The sequence below is a fragment of the Oreochromis niloticus genome, linkage group LG10, assembly GCF_001858045.2.
Source record: "Oreochromis niloticus isolate F11D_XX linkage group LG10, O_niloticus_UMD_NMBU, whole genome shotgun sequence".
Classification (NCBI taxonomy): domain Eukaryota; kingdom Metazoa; phylum Chordata; class Actinopteri; order Cichliformes; family Cichlidae; genus Oreochromis; species Oreochromis niloticus.
This window is the reverse complement of record NC_031975.2, coordinates 2,630,253-2,649,848: the sequence shown is the minus strand read 5'-3', so window position 1 is coordinate 2,649,848 and position 19,596 is coordinate 2,630,253. Positions and strand designations below refer to the sequence as shown.

General features: G+C 37.7%; 1 protein-coding gene and 1 long non-coding RNA gene across 3 annotated transcripts in view; both read left to right on the top strand.

Moving 5' to 3' along the window:
• Positions 1-2,415: 2,415 nt before the first annotated feature.
• On the top strand, positions 2,416-3,398 carry LOC112847991 (uncharacterized). The gene is made up of 3 exons (XR_003221850.1): positions 2,416-2,495; positions 2,835-3,174; positions 3,264-3,398. It is a non-coding gene; the product is annotated as an uncharacterized LOC112847991 (long non-coding RNA).
• A 3,339-nt stretch (positions 3,399-6,737) lies between these two features.
• The window catches only part of b3gat1b (beta-1,3-glucuronyltransferase 1 (glucuronosyltransferase P) b), a 62,563-nt gene continuing 49,704 nt past the window's right edge, over positions 6,738-19,596 (top strand). Inside the window, exon 1 of one of the 2 annotated variants that reach the window (XM_013266655.3) lies at positions 6,738-7,237. The gene's annotated coding sequence lies outside the window, so the exon portion shown is untranslated. The remainder of the gene's footprint in view (positions 7,238-19,596) is intronic. The other variant, XM_003458969.5, reaches the window with a different exon arrangement.

Sequence of the window (19,596 nt, the reverse complement as noted above, 5' to 3'; positions counted from 1 at the left end):
CTTTCTTGGAATTCTTTTTTCTCAGAATTCTGAGTCAGAATTCTAACGCGGTGTTTGAACCGTTTGAGTTCTTTTTGATTTTGATTTTTTTTGTTGCAACTTGTCTTATTTGTTCAATCTAGTGTGAAAGTTGACCAAAAATAGCATTTTTCCCAACATGTTGCATTCAGTCTAAGTCCATCTATACTGATGGGTACAATTGCATACATGTTGTAATGCATGTTTTTGCAGTTGAGCACTTGACTGGTTATATTCCAAATGCCAAAATATTACAGAACAAAATTAAATTTGCTGTCCTTCAGGCTAGACTCTGAATGTAATTAGTTAATGTAATTTTTTCTATTTAATGTGAATTTCTATTTGTATAGATGGAACGAGATTTGATTCAGATTTGCAATTTATTGCTGTGTTGTCTCAAAGAGATTGCTGTAGAATACTGTAGAATAAGGTAATGACTCTGATCAATTACAGTGTATTGGTAATATATCTTTATTATTAACTAGATAGCACGTACTTGCAATCTTCAACCATCTGTCTAAGAGTGATTGCAGCCAGCCCGAAATACACCTCAGCTGTTTGGTGACGCATTGCAATCACCTGTGCAATTTCCTTGTGATTGAAAGTGGTGTGAAAGTTACAAAAATTCTGTGCAATCATCAGACAACCATCAATTTTACCTTGCTGCACAGTTGCCATGGTATTTTTATTCAAGTATGACTGAGACATAATGCAGGTTTGGCATGGTAAAAGGCATGGTAGCCTATTAAGGTTATAGAACAACTGATCCCACTTATTTTACATCACACTAACAAAACATAAGAGATCATACTTTGTTTCACATTAAAACTACAAATGTACAAATGTTCTTTCTTAGAAGCAAACACGCATTGAGTAATACTGAGGGACTATAACATCATATTACTCTTTTTGGACACTAAATCCTGATATTACTCCAAAAGCTGTTTTGGGGACCTGTCTGGTTTATAACAAGTGCACATCCAACCATTTAAGAGGGCAGCACTTGATTGGTAATAATAATAAATAATGATGTTACATGAAGTACCATGTTTCCAATGTCAAAAACTGCCAAAGGTGTGAATGACTCTTTGAGCTGTAGTGTAATTTAAGAAATAAATCGTGTAAGAACATAGACAGCAATGCAGGGAGTCACATCTTACACTTAAAAATGTCTGTTTAAATTCCTTTGTAAACACTTGTGCTCTTGTAGAAGACTTAAACTTGTGTAGATAAAAAAGAAAATTGCTCATAATCTCACAGTAAATAGCAAATTCAGACAAAAATCATAAAAATATGATGCAAAGAAGAAGAAGAAAAGAAACAGATGCAAAAAACCCCCCCACTTAAATTCAAACTCAAAATGGCTCAAAATGTAGTTTACATATTTAAAAAAAATCACTTGTGACTTGCATAAGAAAAGTTTTGTTTTGTTTTTTAAATATTGATTTTTTACCTAGGGCTTGATTCTTACACGATCCCAAAACTACAACACATCTACATGGACAAGACAGACACTGTTTCTTATTGAATAATGAAGCTAGGCCATTTGGTTCATTAATAATTTATCCTACAATAGAAAATAACCTTGGGCTTAGCCTTGGCTAAAAAGATGAAAGAAGAATGTCAGCTTGGTTGTGGTTTTACTGCAGCAAACACAAGAGGCAGATCCAACTGAAAATTTCTGCATTTGGCTTTTTTTTTTTAACACCAGTACTTTTTGAATGTGTGTATTTACCACTCCAATTAAATTTCATCACTTTTGTGGAGCTCTGCTTTAAAGTTAAGCACCATTTTTCAACCAGAAAAAAAAATATGAGTGCCAGGAAACAGCCTCAGATGAAACAGCTACACAGCATCCAGCAATGTGAAAAATAAAAGAACATTCACAGAGGTGTCATTTCTAACAAGACATAGCCACCTTCCAGATAACTGTGAAACTGGTTGTGTAATTTAAAGCTCTTCAAATGAGAAATAAGGATCAGTGTTTCTGAAAGCTTGGCTGCAGGCTTTTTGCACATCCTAACGCAGCTAAATGTTATTTTAAGTGTAAAGCAACAGCCTGACAGAGACAAAAACCTAAACCATTTCCAGCAGTGCTTGAATTTGTAAGCTGTAGATGCTGTGTAGTGTTAAACTAGACTTCAGTTTTGTTCATTTAGCTTATTTCTAGACCAACATGTTCAATTCTGAGATGCTTGAGCAAAGAAAAACTAGACACATTGCACATACTGCTAGGAGCAGAGGCTGTAGCAACTATATTACTGTGCATGTCATTAATAGTTGTAGTAGAAAATAAACAGCATGCACACAAAAAATAAAACAGTTTTATAGCAACAAGACCCACAGTGACTTTGATTCCAAGTGTCTACTGTACCATGGAAAAACTGCTCCTTTAATCACATCCTAGTTAGTATGCAAAGAGAAGAGTAGTATGTTGGCACTGTAGGGATCAGCCAATAAATTCATGTCAACACCAGGTAAGCAATTAAACTACCAAGTTTATTACAAAAACACCACTTAGTCTGTTTACTGTATGCAACTTTAGCATTGTAGCTAAAGAGCCAGTTAGCCCAGTGTTTCAGAATGTGCAGTACTTTTATTCAGCTCTAAGTGGAGCACCACCTTATATCTGAGTTGGGACTTAAGCAGCTTTTTTCTTACCCTTAAAGACTTGCATGCAAAACAATTAGACTTGTATGAAGCACCCAACAAAGGTAATGGTTCATTTCCCCAGTTTCCTGTTTTATTGTGTAGGTATTAGGAGCTGGTGTGTTTATGTGTGGCGTTCTTGGGCTTGTTTTGCTTTTTCGGCACAGGTAGGCGGGGCGGTGCTTTGCGGGATCCCCAGCACGCATCAGACGTCAGCAGAGGGAGCGTTTTTAAAGAGCTGTGCGACGGATGTCTGGTGTCGGAGTATTGTCGCTTCCACAAGTAGTAATGTGTTTTGCACTAAAACTCTCAAGACTGACGCTACTTCTGCTAAGTATTCAGGATTTGTCTCCTTGCCTGTGTTTCCTTGCACTAGCCTGTCCCGCTACCTGCTCGCCCACCTGTTGTTTTGGAAATTGTGTTCCCTGATCTAAAAGGGAGATCTGCCTCGCCTCTGCCTGTGGTTCCAGAAGGTCACCGTCCACGTTTGCATTTTCAGTGTGTCAAGTAAGCTCTCCAACTCTCCCCGTTGGCATACGTTTTGCTCTCGGCTTTCGGAGTCACCCCCTTAACACTGTTTTGTCCTTCTTCCTTAGATCGCTCCAGTACGCCACCAATACTCCGACACGCCCTGGGATCTGTGTTTTGTTTTCTTCCCCTCCCACGTTGACCTTGTCACTGTAAATAGCCCTGACCCTTGTAAATACCCCTATCACTGTAAATAAACAACATTCACTGCAACTTCCCGAGCCTCTGTGTGCTTCTGGGACAGTCCCAGAAGCACACAGAGGCTCGGGAAGAAGCACACGATGAACCCGAAAACTTTGAGGCTCTTGTGAGCTTGGCCATTCGTATTGACAATCATCTTCGCGAGCGAAGCACCTCCTCCAGGCCGTAGAAGACCCCTGCCTAGACATATCAGTATATGCATGCCAGGGGTGGATCAGGCATGTCAGAGGATTTTACCCCTGCTGCCTGGCCAGGGCCAATACAACCTGTGATGTGGATGAGATTCTCTGGCCTGACCCAGACCACTGACAGGATGCTGAGGTGGACTAATGTTTTTGGTGTGTGTGCCACTGTATATACATTGATTGCATCTTATGTGTTCATCTTGGGAAAAGATTTTTGAGGGCAAGAACCACAAGCAACATAACTTGCTAGTTTGGGGAATATAGTTTTACATTTGTTGCACCAATGTGTGCGACTATGTTGTCATGTGTTTGTTTTTGAGGCCTTCTGTGGGCAAAGTTTGTTTTTTCAGCAAGAGCGATTGGTTTTGAGTGTAGAGCTTCATTTTGACCTGACAATACGATGTTTGGGAAATTGGGTGAGTTTTGTGTTTACTGTTTTGGGAATACGAGGCATAGTTTCAAGAAATGTGTTTAAGCAATCGAGAAAAACTGTAAAACAGCTGAAAATGAATGAGGCGATGACAGTGGTTTTCTGAGCCACTATTAACTTAAAATAATTTTATTGCTGCAGGAAACCAGACTGTGACAAGAATGTTACTTTAGCAAAGCATTAACCTTTAGCATTGTTTTATGGATAGCTTAATTAGCACTAAATAAGAGCCTATTAGAAATATCCACTTTCTCACACAGTCATAATAAAGACATTTTTAGAGCTATATCATAATAAATTAAGCAGCAGTGCTCCCAGAACAGATTGTAAATGAGGATTTATGAATGAAATGAAGGAGTGGAATCACAGGCTGCTAACAGCTAATTAAATTTAACTTAAATGGACTGCTAATGGCAGAATAGCCTACTTCATCTCAACACAGAGATGGTATTTGTCTCAGTATAGACAGGAAAATACTGATATAGACTCAAAACGAGGACATTCTGTTCATGTGTGAGGTATTTCAATCAAAGCGATCCCCGAGTAAACCGCACCTATAACTTAAATCTGTTTCTTATTCTGCTGCTCATTTCCCTACACAAAGACTGGAGAATCATCCTCAGAATACCAATGGAGAGGGAGGGAAGTGATTTGTTTGCTGGTTTGGGAAAGCCTTGCTTCAAGGCCCTTTGTGAGGGATGAATTAACACACATTGAGGGCTGCCCATTGAGACATGCGGAGACAAAATACCCGGCCTTTCAGCAAGGCTGAGCCTTTTTTTCCCCCTGCAACTTCCTTTTCCTTGTTCTCTCTCCAATGCAGCCCCTCTTACCACCATTGCTCCAGTTTGTGCAAGCTGTTGTCCGGTAACAGTGGCAAGGTGGGTTTTGCTTTTAGTGAGGGACTAGAATTAGCAATGCAACAACTGTACCGTACTTACAGTAACACAGAAAACAAATAATGCATATTGAAACAACAATAATAATGATGCGTATCATCTCTCAAAAAGCAGATGAGTGCTTCAGCCAGCCATGTGTATATCTTACCTTAATGAAGCTAGCCTAGCTTTATCACGTTAGCATTTATTTCCCTTTATTTGAAATACTTTCATGTTCCCAGTTTTTTAATGCATTAGCTGAGGGAAGGAGATTACTGTGCAGGGGTTTGCCCTAAATATTGCCTTCACCCCTCTGGAGACCAACTTCCAGGAGATCTGGAAGTCTGTCAAAATGCTTACAGAGTCCCGAGGCGCTTTGACCTACTTGTTCTTCTTGCAAGGCAAACTGTAGAGACACAGAGACACTGAAAATATTCCACAACTGTAAAGCAGTCACCACCACCAGTACCAGTACTCAGAGCAATATGATATTATTCTGAGCTAGCGTGAACACAACACGCTGTACGTACTCAAACCTTCCTCTCTGAACAGAACTAGTATTTTGCTTTTTTCCCCTTTAAGAGTGAGATTAAAAACTGTTTGACATATATTTACTCCATTTGGGTGACTTATTGTTTAAAAGAACTTTAAAATATATTCTGACTGTGTTTGTTTAATCAAATATTTAGAATATTTAATCAAATATTGAAAAATCCAGAGCAGTCACTTGTTTTAGCCAGTGGCCACAGGCTGACTTTTATATAATATCTTTCTTTTATTATAAACGATGGTTTGACAACTAGAGGCCTCACAGCTGAAAAACAAAAATAGCAATTAGGTTTTTAGCTGCATTGATAGCACACAACCAAAGTCAGCAAACAACTGCAGCTTTTCTTCTTTGCCTTGCAAGACAAGTCAAGTTGCTCACATTTAGTCTTACTTACAAATCTCTGTGACTGGGGACAAACTTTAAAGTTCAACATTCAAAGTTTGAAATGCCACAGCTGTTGCACTGTCCAGGCTCATTTTGATGAAACTAGATGGATGATGCATGTTGTTATGGGGTGCTGCTTTAAAAAGAAAATACACAACCAGACAGAGCAAAAATAACAACTACTCGTGACATTTTATTTTGGAAATTAAGCAATTAATTTCCTGTTTGATGCGTGTTGTCATAATAGATGGAAAAGACAATCATTTAGGCTCTTATAGATGTTTAAATACTTCTAGTCAGATGTGTGTATGTGAAGTGCAGTAAAAATGGCGTCAGAGTGGAAATATTTCACAACGTGACTGATGGCTTTAGGAGTTATTTCACCTCATCGCTTCCAGATTGGAGAGCGTGTCTTCCTTAAAGCAACATTGTTTTCTTGCGTTTAATAAATATAGATGACTGAGTGAACTAAAGTGCACACGGCTGTAGACTTACAACTGTCAAAGCGAGCCTCTGGAATTTTCATATTGTTTTTCAATTACTGAGGTGTCACATGATTCACAGCCACAATCCATTATTTAGTAAAGGTTAGACTCAAGTTTAGTGGCTGAGCATTTCTTCTAAATGTCACACCTTTCAAAAAGAGGAAAAGTAGCACTTAAAGGTTCCTGAGAGGTGATCCTTCACTGTCAAAAAATGTAATTGTGTCCAAGGTAATTTTATGCTTCTTTAAATCAGCAGCTCCTCATTGTGTGCACCTTAGATCTGAAGACACGGAAGTCTCTTTCGTTCTCATCTTCTTGTACGAAGTCGGCTGTTCATCCCTTTCTGATACATGCCAGTAGCTGTTTGTCTCAGAGAGGATGGGGGTTGGTCCTTCCCTCAAAAGCAGAAATTCTCCTTCAGTTTCATATAAATACTCTCTCACAGATGGCTTGCTTCAAGTCGTGTCTGCCTCTCTCTCACGTACACCCTCTTGCTGGAATAAGACAATTACTTACACTCATACTTACAGCAAGACAAGAGGAAGCCGAGCAGTTGCTTTGAGGGGATAGGCAGGGGATAAAAAGGTGAATAAGAGAGGAGACAGTGACAGAGAGAGGAACGCGAGGAGAGTAGACCAGAGGGAGGGCGGGCTGATAATGCCAAATAAGCTGCCCTCTCTTCTTCCATGTCTCAGTCTGTGAGCGCTGGAGCACGCCGTGAGCTCTGGCAGCGCTCTCCCGACATGTACACCTGTAAGCTCTATTCATTCATTCAGGGATGCAGCGCTTGTGTATGAATGGCAGTGACTGCAGCAAAGAGTGTTTGAAATCTGCCTTGGCAAGATCATTTGAGCTTGGAAGCAGAAGCAGTGCAGGAGAAGGCAACATGCAGAGAAGTGGATGCTGAGCAGCTCCGGTCTGCAATTAAGGTTTGAACCCTTTTTATTTTTCCTCCTTTGAGTCATCCGTCTTTTCAAATATGTAGCATCAACAGAGAAGACACGCTTTCTGCATGTTTAGAGGTTTTTCACGCCGTGTCAGTGCTTATTGAACTATAGACTAAAGCTGTAATAGAGATCATTTTGACAAATCCTCTGGGGGTCTGTGTAGCTCAAATACTGAGAACTTTTATGCTGATAAAAGTAATTTACAGGAGACTATTAAGGATCACAGGTGCGTCAGATAGGAGTTATTGGGGTCATTGTTTAATACTTTTACAGATCATGAAATCTGTTTTGATTCTGGAATAAAAAGAGTGACACAGAATGATTCATGTCTTGTGATACAGCCTGTCATCTCTGACTGCAGAGTACTGCTGATATCTAAGTCTGTTAATTAGACTTTGGAAGATATTCAAAGAGTCTTAGCTGCCAACTTGTCTGGAACAACATTTCTTTCTCAAAATACTGGCACTGATGAATATGCAGTATAACGCTTAAGCATCTTTTACCGTTTCACAAACCCTTGCAGTGTTTTAGATGTACTATTATAAAACTATATTTCCATCAACTGTGTCTTAACCACTGGCATCAACAGCACAGTAAATAAAGAAAACTGCACTTACAAATGAAACAACTGAAAAAATGATATCATCAGTTAATTAACATGTTTTATTGAAATCAGTGTTTTAGTTTTGCTCATTTGCAGGTTTGAAACTTTCAGTTTTGCGGCATTAAAGACTAAGTTGGCTTTAATGGTTTCAAGTATCACCAATAATTCATTAAATGGCGGAGCAAATTATTAGTGCGCTGATTAACAGTACATTATTATCTTTATAGTTACCAGCGGCGCATTTTGAAAGAAGTTATTTTACGGGAGACAAACACTGAACATGACACATGAAAGAAACACAGACGGATTAGGTAATACAGCCTTTGCAGTGGGGATTATGAAAGGAAACATATGAACATAATATATAGAAAAATCCAAAGAATTTGGATTTATAATAAGTCTTTTTTTTTTAAAACACAGAGGTGTGAATAATCACTGTACTGGTGACTTGAACAAATTTCCATACACACTGAATGTGCCAAGTAATACAAGTGGACAGTGTACTGTTGAGGGATGATGAATATGAATGAATATAAAGATTTTTGTAATAACATACAGATGTTAATCATCGCTGTATTTGTGACGATGTTCATGCAAACTATGATTCAACCTTTTAAGTAGGAGATAGGGTGCATGTATACATACATACACTACTGTCATCACACTAAGATTTGTAGCTATGTTCAACAATTTACCTCACCATTTGTGCTTCACCTGCTGTTGATGAACAAATGAGTCTTGTTGAAAAATCTTCACTGGAATTAAGATTTGTCTGGAAATTCAATGGAATGACATTTCACTGAAATCCTCCTGAACTATTTTGAGTTTGTTAGATCGGTATAAAGCAGAATTAAGTGTAGTTCTGATGGATAGGCCATTCAGAGAAAATCATTACCCTTTGAACCACTATTGGAGGCTTGCTTTTTTTCTGCACACTCTGCTACTCTATTGATGTACATTACAAAAAAAGTGCCTTTGAGTCAGATTGTTTTTGCCCACTTGAAAGCTGGTTCAGATCAGAGGCAAATTCTCACACGAAGTAGAGGGAATACTGCATGAGCAGATCAATACACAGAGCAGTTCCTCACCAAACCAGCACTATCACGCTATGAAGCAGGATGCCAGGTCCTCTGAACTGTACTCTCTCATGTCAGATACACTGTAAAAGAAGTGCAGACAATAGTATGCTAACGCAGTGAGTGTTTTGTGTGCGATGACTACGAAGCAAGAGTGTAGATCTATAGAATTTTGGACAATGACACTCTGCAAAATAAATCAGTCACAAAGGGAAGATTTGAGCTCAGAGGCTGAAGACAAACCCTGCACTCAAGAACACTTTGAAGGAAACCGGCATATTACTGTCAAGGTCTACATCAAAATGGTGCATTCATGAATGGATACACAAACGGTTACGACAAGGTGTAAGGTGCAGCTGTTTTCACTCTTTGCCATCGGAAAGCGAGTTCTGAAACACTTTATTGAACACAGGAAATAATATAACCTGTAAAACATGGTGGAGGCAGTGTTATGGCATCAGCATATATGGCTGCATACAGCAGCGTAGTGGAACTGGGTCAGAGAAGAGATTATTTTATTAGTGGTGGGTCCAAATTTATTGAGATGCGTGCTTGCTGTTGTTTTATGTTTTGCTGTTTCTTCTTTATCATTTCCTTGAGAGGCTTTGCCTTTTCCAGGACACCATTCTGGCATGAGGTCAATTACGTCTTCACAATTTGTTGACAGCTTTAGTTAATTTTGAAGGTTAAAAAAGTTATTGTCTCAACTTCATCATGTACTTTTCTGTATAATTAAATGCTTTCAAAATAGGGCTTCCCTATTGTTCTGGTAGAGTATGGACCTGATTAATCACTGCTGAAACTGTGAACCAAAGTTTGTGAGGGCACGATTTCAAAAAGCAAATACTGTACCTGGGTGTCCATTTGTGAACATTTGTAGGTGTAAATTTGTAATTATTTACTGTATCAAAATACCAGTTTTTAATTTTATTTTGGAGAAAAAAATTATGGGGAGTCAAATCTGGAAAGTGGTGTGAGCACTGAGCTTTAATTGTACTAACAGCAAGTTACAGTTAATGTCATTTTCACTGGATATTTTTCCTCCAAAGCTTTAAGGATGTTACAGGACAGCTTATTGCTGACAGCTGGATGACAGCATGAGCATGGGGTACAAATTTCTGTGAGTGAGTATGTGACTGTCAAAAAAACACTTTTTTGTTTTTGCTTTTTCATTTGTAAATTGTAGGCTGTGCCCTAAAAACCATCTCCTTGGTCCTTGAGTCGTAGCTGGCTACATTTCTGGAAGTGGCTAGTTACTTTAGTTAGGTTACTAAAGTACCCAATTTTCCTTAAAATGGTCAACCTACAAAATAACTTTGTGCTATGGAAAGAAAAAAGAAACAAAACTTGAAGATATTTGAAATTTGAATACATTCTTGTAAAACAAACATTTCCGCTGGTGTTAGGATGGAGGAAGGAGCTGAGTTTGCATATTCTGACTACAAACTGCAACCACCAATTGCATACTTAGTGCTGGGGACAGAGTGTGGTTCAGGTTCAACTAACATACTGACAAGCGAGCGAGCCCTCACTTCCTCCAGAACAATGCAGTGCCAAGCAAACCTACAAACCTGACTGACTACGTAAGCAGCAGCCAGAAAGCTTTGTAATTCAATTCAATGCATTTTACTTGGATGATACAAGAGAAATGCATTTCTTTTGTATTACACTCAAATTTGTGCAGCGTTCTCCACTTGTACTGAAACTAAAGTGTTCAGCCCGACTGTGACTCAGTCTTACCAAATGCCAAGAAGATACAGAACGTCACACTGCTGATTCATGATGAGCTAACAAGCTTCACACATGGGGAGACAGAAAATGGGCTTTTTCCTGAACGTGAGCAAATGCTGTCTTACTATGGCTGACTGTTTCTTTTCTTATTTTATTTTTACACGCTCTATGTGAGATGATTTTATAATATGACTGCATTAATGACAGCACACGGTTGGAGACAGGGAGAGTCCTAAGACAAACAGCTTGCCACTAAAGTTGTGAGGTCTTATTGTAAAACTGCCCCCACTTTACCTGCTAAATAGAAACAATGCAATATTTTAATCTAGGCTGTAGAAATGGTATTGCACTTTCTGATACATTTCATACAGGTCATGCTGGTGCTATTTGGCTAGTGTTTTTAATGTTCACAAGATGGATCACAAAAACAAAAAACACAATATTTGGCACATTTTGTTATTGAGAACTGCTGATTGGCTCATCATCGGTTGTGTCATCGCACATTTTCTGGCTGATGATTCCAATTAAAAGTGTTGAAACCGAGCAACAGCATGTATATTTTCACACATCCAAATTAAACATAGGCATAACATACTGTAAGTGTAACGGTATGATGTGTTTGCCAAGTCTTGTTTGAGTTTATTTCAAACACGCTGCAGTTTTCACCCCCTATAACTACACTCTCCCCTTTTGTGTGGAGCTTATAATGTAAAAATGTAACATCTCTGAAGTAATTTTGATTCGCAGGAACAGAACAGAATTACACAAGACTACAAAACTACATGTGTGTATCATATGCTCATAGGGGATCAGCTGATCATTGAGGTTTTCTCTCCAGTGATCAAGGCATGACTTGTTTTTTTACATTGTAGTTTTGCTACATTTAGAAAATAATTTATTACCCAGCCGACCTCTCAACTTGTTCTTTTTTTTCCACTCATGCAAATTTAAAAAAAACAAATGAATTATGATTAGACCAGTTGTTATTCATTATGTTAGCATGATAAAGTGTTATTTGGCAGTTTCCTCATACCAAGCTGCTCTGAAGTCACATAACATTATCAATCAACCAAATTTTCCCACACTCAAAAACGATGCAGATACTTATAAATGTTTAAACATGAAACAAACGATAAACAGATGCTGCAGTTTATCAGCTGCTTTGTGATACTGTGTAGTGCTGTAATAACGCTGCATTTAAATGATTCTGCTTTTCCAAAAACAACATTGCAGCAGCGTGTCTGTTTGCCAAGCACATCCTCCACATCCAGTTAAAGCTGAACTTGAAGGAGCCGGGGCCTGAATGGGATAAACCCCCTCCTTCAGTATCGGTGAACTGGAGCAGCAGTGTGTCCTTCTTCCACTAAATGAGCCATTCTGGCATCTGAGATCGGTCTACTTAAAAGTTACTGCACTACTTTTAAAGTCCCCCCCCGCCCCCGAAACAATCTCAACAACCGGGAAACTAGTAAACAAGTTAATGTATGCATATTGTGTATCTGTGTGCTTTTGTAATCAGGATGAGTGGCATGGATAAAGTGGCTGTATATAATGGAAACGGCTGCAGCTCTGTGCATACATTTCCTTCTTGATTGTAGGCTGATTGTATATGTGCTTCTGATTGTTTTGAGTCTATTTTTAAAGCCACTGAAAGATAAAATTGCCTGTGTGTGTGGATATCGGGGGTGGGGACAAACTTCCATTCAGTGAAATGTGAGTGAATGCTAATTTATTTAAATCTAACATGAGGGTTGTACACACATGAATAATACATGTGGTTTTTTCCGTATAGTTTGACTTTTCCAGTTGTTTTAAGTACTTCATGTTGATCGCACCACTCTGTTTTTTAATTCATCCCAATCTGCACTGATCTCCTGTCAGTGAATATTACCAGTTATCTTTCAGATGTGGAGACAAACATGTTCTGATGTCACTTCACTGCAACTCACTAGCTGCTAAATGAGCGTAAACTGCTTGTAGAGACTTGTTGTTTCTCACTTTGATCATAAGAATAATTGGATTATCTCATTACATGCCCTGCAGAATATTACAATTCATGTATATACTATGAGTTTCGATGGAACTGATTGTCATTTGCCTCTGGCTGCTGATTTGATTTCCGTTATAAGAATGGTCACATAAGTAGCTTAAAATAATTACTACTTCATTAAGGCCATATTAAGTGAATTGATACGCCAATAAGACATGAATTTTGATGAATGTTGATTGCCTTGGGGAACACAAGATACGTTTTTACTCCATCAACAAATACGCAAGTATGCAAACCCACAAAAAAAAAATGGAATATTAACAGAAGGACTCCAACTAGAGGCTGTAATCGGATTATGGTGTGCCCAAAACCAAAGTGAATGAGAGTAGGCGTAGACAGTGCCAGTGGTGATTTTGTGGGAGCATATTATGCTATGACAACAGTTGTCAATTTTAAACATATTTTAAACATACAAACTCTTTAAATTGCATCAAGGTCTTGTTGCTATTTGACAGTGTAACACTTTTCACTCCTCATCTTCTCATTGTTAGTGTCAGTGGGGTGGCCTCGTGCTTTGCCCAGGCAGCACAAGAAGGTTGTTCATCATTCTCTATAGAGAGGAAATGAAAACAGACAACAATCTAAATCCACTTTTCATTTCAAATGACTGTATAAATCTTTGAACGACTGGATTTTAATAAGTGTATGATGAAGGTGCCCCATTATGCGAGGATGAGACTACATAAAGGTATTGCAGACTCGCTCGCTCTCCCTGAGCTCTCGGTTAATTCCAGCCTGAGGTGTGACAACTGCTTTGGCATCTTATTTTTGGTATATATGATTTTAAATGGCAGTTATATTATTACAGTGCTTTGTGGGGTTTTCACAACAAACTGTAGATGTAGAATGGCATATGGCATGTGTACAATTTGCCTTGATATGTAGGACTTTAGTGGCCAAAAAGATTGCCAAGTAGAGTTGGAGTTGTTGGCTTGCTGTTTATATCAGGTTCCAAAGGCTGATAGCTGGCAGTACATTACTCTATGAGGAGGCTGGTAGTATGCATGATTAGATACAGTAACAGTGCAGCATGTTTCCTTGTCAAATGGTGGACAGAAAATGAATACTCAGAGCTGCCAAGGCTTCAAATCTCTAATGTTACAATTACAATTTCAGGCTAACGCTTCCTTACTGTTCTTTAGAATTTAGCTAAAATTTCACGCTATTGCGGATCTACACGTTACACCTACAGGAGCTGCTCGTCCATGAAAGCTCAGGCCAAGAAGTTCTCAGGACACCGCTTTTGTGCTGATGTTAACGCCACAGGAAGTTTGGAGCTCTGCAATCATTGAGTCAGCAGAGTGTTGGTGACAGCTCAGCACAGTGACCCTGATCTGTAACTATGAGGTCTGCCACTGAGTTGCTGTGGTTCCTAAATGCTTCCACTTTGCAATAACACCATTTAAAGCTGATGCTGGAATAACCAGGAAGGAAGAAATGTCCCAAACTGACTAGTTGGAATGGTAGCATCCTATTATAACACCCCTCTCAGTATGCTCTTTAGAACATGTTCTTTCACAAATATTGTAAAGACTTTATTTATTAGTGTCACGGTGTATATTGTTTAGTCTATATTTTCTTATAGCAATCTCAATATCATTATGAGCTGTGATATATATATATCTCATCGGTTACAGACTGCAGGGTGTATGGTTCCAGAGTTGATGTTTTTCTAATTAAACTAATAAGATGATGCTTGTTGCAAACACAAACTGTGCTGAAAGTGGGAACATTTTGCCTGTCTGAGCTGTGAAATGTACTGTTGGCACAGCACTATCTGGTACTCATTAACGCTTTCACTGACATGTTAGACTTCGCACCGTCTGTACTTGTAAACATCTTCACAGTAGAGAGCTGTAATCACATACACCCACATATTAAATTATTAAACTCTCACTTGCTACACTTTTTTAATAACTCATATATTCAAAATTCTTTTAAAACTATTTCTCAGGTTTTAGATATCTCAGCTTATCTGATTTATTTTTCCCTCCAAATCCAAACATTCCACTTGCTGATGTGAAATTCACTTTAGTAAATCTATTTACTGTCACTGTTGAGTCCACAATGACTGCTGATAACAAATCAAACCAGGATGCGCTCTAAAGCGTTCTACTGACAAGTGAGGACAGGTTGGCAATACGAGCTGTTCATCTGTAGAAAGTTTGTGTGTGTGGAGGTCAGAGTTAACGGCAGCGTGCTACATCAGGTATAATCAGAATAAAGTCAGTGCAATGTAGATTCACCAGATCAGGATTTCAGGATGGCAAAGTTTCATAAGTCCTGAATTGCCTGAACAGTAATGCGATTGTTCATTATCACTTGATTTAATACAGTCACCATTTAACTGCCCATTCATTAGCCATCTACAGCTGCAATCAAAAGCATGTTATTGTATAGTGTACATTTTAGTGACTTTAAAAAATCAACAGTTGTGTGCACAAGTTGGAACTCATAAAAGATGAAAAAAACAGTTAAAAGAAATCATTCAGACTCTGCACCTTGGTTTCTGACTCCAGCTACTGGTTGCATTCCCATACAATACTCATCCATCCTATGTTGTTGTGTTTAATTAAGTGAAATTACTTTCTATACATCAGCATGTAAGCATTTTTGTTCTAAGCATAACCTTCCAGATATTAGCATTTAAATTACATTATCAAGTCTGGCCCATTTCATTGCTTTAGAAGTATGAAAATTCCAAGTCTGTCCATGTCAGTCTTTATTATTGTCTTTTCAAGAAAATGCACTGCTATCCTTGAAGATAGCATTTCTACAGAGGCATAACATGCATTGCAATTCAAAAAAATATATTTCTAGTTCTTGACAAAAGATAATATAGCTGCTTAGTTCCAAAACTCAAATTCTAAAACATGAATGGAGTCGTGTGAGTCTGTTTACCAGAACATGTAACTCAATAAGCATAAGAAAAATGTATTACTAGGAAATTTTTACATTCCAGATTCCTTGACTTTTGTTCTAGTGCTGTAATTGGATTAATGTTTTGGTAACTTTACAAAAATTTAAAAAAATATTTAAAAGTGTAGATTCAATCATATAATCATTCATAATAAGGCTTCTGAAGCAGAAGCCAAAAATTAATACCCCCTCCAGCATCCTGCAACAATGAAGCTAGATTTGTATGTATGATGCTACAATTACGTCTCTGCAAACCAATAAGTGTTTATGCAAATTCCAAAACAGAAAAAATACCTTCAGAGGAAGAAATGTTGCCATTAAAAGCACACGTCAGTGTTGTCATGGCCAGCTCAAGAAAATATGTATTGAATGTGAGACTAGAGATTTATGTTTTAATACTGTATCAAGGCTTCTTCTTTCTCTATATGACACCTTTGAAATTGTATCACAGTATCATTAATCTGATCTGACAAATTCTCACCTCAGGAAGAAATATCACAGGATAATGTTACATTCTTTCCTTACAGGTCAAACCTATGCATAATTTTACTCAAATTTTCCTTATTAACAAAAATCTTCTCGGTATGCCAAGCACTGTGAAATGTCAAAACAAAAAGAGAAAAAAAATACAGTTTTTTTTCAAGCTCTTGATTGATGAAGAGATGAAGAGAAGGCAGATTATTAAAGCTCTTTGATAATCACTGATTCTTGCTGGGTCAAGAAAAGCCCACATCAAGAGGACTGAGATGTGTTCTTCTCTGATTAGTCTGTTTATATGCGCACATTATTTTTGAATAGTTATTTTCTAAACACCATCATCTGCTGTCTGATAACATGCACAAACACACAGGAAGGTGTTTCCAGCTGAAAATGAGGCTGACACACATAATAAAAATCCAAACAGGTGATCATCTGTATACATTTCTGAACAGTCTTTTTAATGAACAAGAAATATTGATGACTGATTGGAATTATTTGATGCGGAAATATAGACACTAGCAAGAAAACTGAGCGCGAATACTGCTGCCTTATATCTTCAGAATGAATGATTTTCATATTTCAACTAGCCTCTGAATAGGATAAATGATAATTCAGCATCAGTTGTTTGACCTGAAATAATACTGTAACTTTAATCTTCACGCTATAGTGTTTCAACTTTATTCTCAAAGTGAACAGTATATTTTTATTTCTAAATGTGATCCTAATACTCCGTCACACCCTTCAGGAATAGCTCTCCAGGCTTGTTGAAGGACATTCAAAGTTGGTCTTTGCGCCAGTCTATCAAGATGATCCCACGCTGCTTCAGTAATGTGGAGGTACTGGCATCTGTCCTTGTTTTTACTGCATTTGGAGTGTGTTTCGTGCTAAAAAATGAAAATTGATGCCAATCAGATTCTTTCCAAATGGTATCGTATAGCAGATATTTTCATCATATAAATTTGATCTACACTGACTAGGTCACCAACACAACTGGTTGAAATGCAGCCCCAAATATGACCAAACTTCAACAGTGTTTAACAGATGGCTGTGTACGCTCACTCTTGTACCTCCTCTCTACATGCTGATGACGATTTGAACTAAATTTCAAATCAAGATTCATCACTCCATAAGATCTGTCTTCATTTTAGTTCTCGTATAAACTGGCATACGTCATGCTTTTCTCCTGGTTTCCCTTCTTTAAGAATGGCTTCTTAAACAGAGAGCTGAGAGTATTTCTGATGAGGCTTCAGGAAACATTGGATACATCATTGAAATCCAGATGTATCTAGATATTTTCATATTTCTTGAGGACATGACTTTCAGATACTGTTCATCTGCTATTGATAGTTAAACCTGCCACTTGACCTCCACTTGTCCAATTTCCTTGAATTGTTTAGGGTCACCCTGCTGAGCCTTTGACTAATTGGTCTTTGAGAATCACCTTAGTGGTGCCATGATACTATTTTACCCCTGTGAATCTGTGTCTCTGACCTTTTTTCTTAAACTAATGTGAACAAATGCTGGGTTTTAGTGACAGTAACAAAGCACCTAACGATACAATTTAAAACAGATTATCTGATAAGCTGTCTGTAATGGGTAGACATGACACTGATTCATCTTTTGTGTTTTTTATGCTTCAGTGATTCATTATTAAGTGGCTTAACAAAAAAAACAAAAACAGTCTGAGAATACTCATGCACGAGAAAACTTTAAAAGATCTTCAGGAAGCTACAAGGAAGTCTGGCTCCTGCGAGGGAAAACAAAGAAATAATGAAAAGCTCCAGAACTTTGTACAGTACTGTACTGCATGCTTACAAGTTAGGGCCCTTTGTGTAAGGAAATGAAAAGAAACACAATCTTGAAGATATTTCCTGTCATTTAAAGAGTCATTGCTTCTCCATTGAGTGACGCTACATGTTGATTTCCTGACCACATGAGGGGCAGAAGATCTTCAAAATTTCAGCGTTACACAAAGAATGGCTAATATTATTATACAAATAGAAAATACACATAACACAATTTATTTGATACAATATTTCTGGCCACACAACAAATGACACAATCTTTGTAGGACTTTTTTATTTTATTACACAGATTAGAACATGCTGTAGGTATTAAAAGGTACTAGTCATGTCTATCCTTGGGCCTAAGAAATGTCCATTAGTATGGACATTAAATAAGTATTTAGGAATTCCTGTCTTGTATTTGCACAATATCTTTGAAATTGTAAACATCCTGTTTCAGAGTAAAGCTGAAAAACTAGTTCATACATTTATTACTTCTATGTCCGACTATTGTAATTCATTATTACCAAGTTGTTCTAAAATCTCCCTGACAGGTAGGGCTGGGCAAAACGATTATTTTCCTAATCGATGAATCTAGCGATTCATTTTTCAATCCGATTCTATTTTGATTTGATTCGATTATCGATTATTTCCCCATTATTTGACTTGTATAGGAATTTCACATTTAGTAATTTATGTATCTCAATGAAAAACACAAATTTCTTCATTTGAACACCTTTTAATAAAAAAAAATTGCAAAATAAAGTTGTAGTAGTAGTACAATCTTATATTAGAGATAGCATTTAACAAGAAATGAAATGTGCAAACATATATAAAATTAAGGAAAAGTTAACAAAACATTTAAAATAAATAGCAGCTGTAACAGTTGGTGAAATGTTAGTATTTGACCACTAGGCGAAGCTCTTGTAATGATAATGTAATTAACGCATTTTATTTTGTATGTTTTATTTTTGTGTTGAGCATGTTAACATTTTCCTTTTTTGCATACCGGATTAGTGTAAAGTTAATTTGATACATGGAAAATAACCGGTTAATTTTGTAAGTATAAGGTAAGGGCAGAGGTCACTTACTGTTTTGGGAAGTAAGGTCAGAGAAGCTGCTCATGGTGACGGTCTAGCCGTGTGAATGTCAAAGAAGAAATAAGTCGTAAGTTCCAATTACACCGGTTTGTCTCTTTGCAGGCCAAAGTGGTACGTTTGTTTATATTTTGTGAATTTTATATTGTAATATGTTTTAATGCTGAAATATAACTTTCTTGTACATTTGTATTCACCAGTTCTACGGTGTACCTGTGTACGTTAAAAGAAGCACAGTAAACATCAGTAAAGAAGAACTCGTGTCTCTCGTGTATGTGTACAAGCCGGCATAGTAGAACACTGCACTGCCCCGGAGAAGGCAACGAGATGGTTGTTCCGAAGCTACTAGCAAGAGAAGCTACTACCAAGAGACGCTACTAGCAAGAGAAGCTACTAGCAAGAGAAGTATCACATGCTCCAGCAAAGGCATTGAATAAGTAAAGAAACAAGCTAACAAGTGAAAGATAATCAAGCAAGCACAAAAGTCTGTGTCTTGGAAGTAACAAAAGCACTTGTAAATTGCTATCAAGCCTCAGTTCCATTTGAGATTCAAAGTGACCTTTCATATTAAGGAGCAGCTAAAATCAAGGTTTATCAAGT